The sequence below is a fragment of the Macadamia integrifolia genome, unplaced genomic scaffold, assembly GCF_013358625.1.
Source record: "Macadamia integrifolia cultivar HAES 741 unplaced genomic scaffold, SCU_Mint_v3 scaffold2713, whole genome shotgun sequence".
Taxonomy (NCBI): domain Eukaryota; kingdom Viridiplantae; phylum Streptophyta; class Magnoliopsida; order Proteales; family Proteaceae; genus Macadamia; species Macadamia integrifolia.
Genome location: NW_024868905.1, coordinates 22,145 through 22,500, shown reverse-complemented (window position 1 = coordinate 22,500; position 356 = coordinate 22,145).

Here is a 356-nt window from a genome sequence, read left to right as displayed (position 1 = left end):
GATAAGTAAGGTCCAAGTTCTAGAGTTTTCTACAAAGGTGTAGTAACTCTAGATAATTTTATTGTAGATATTTCTAGAAAATATTTATAGGAGGTATTTTGGGAGAGATTTCTAGAGTTCTCCACTAAGGAGGTGGGAAGCTTCTAGTTTCCTCCCCAACCGTTGGATGGAGGACATTTGTAAATATCTTAGCCATCCATTGTAACTTGGGGTGCCAACAAATAGGTCTTGCCTCATTTGGCAAAGACACTCACCAAGGACCAACCAAGAGTGTTCAACCGAGCAAGTGAGTTCTCAAGCATTGTACTCAAGAGCTCTTTAGTGCAATACAAGTTCATTCTTCTCGAACTCACTCT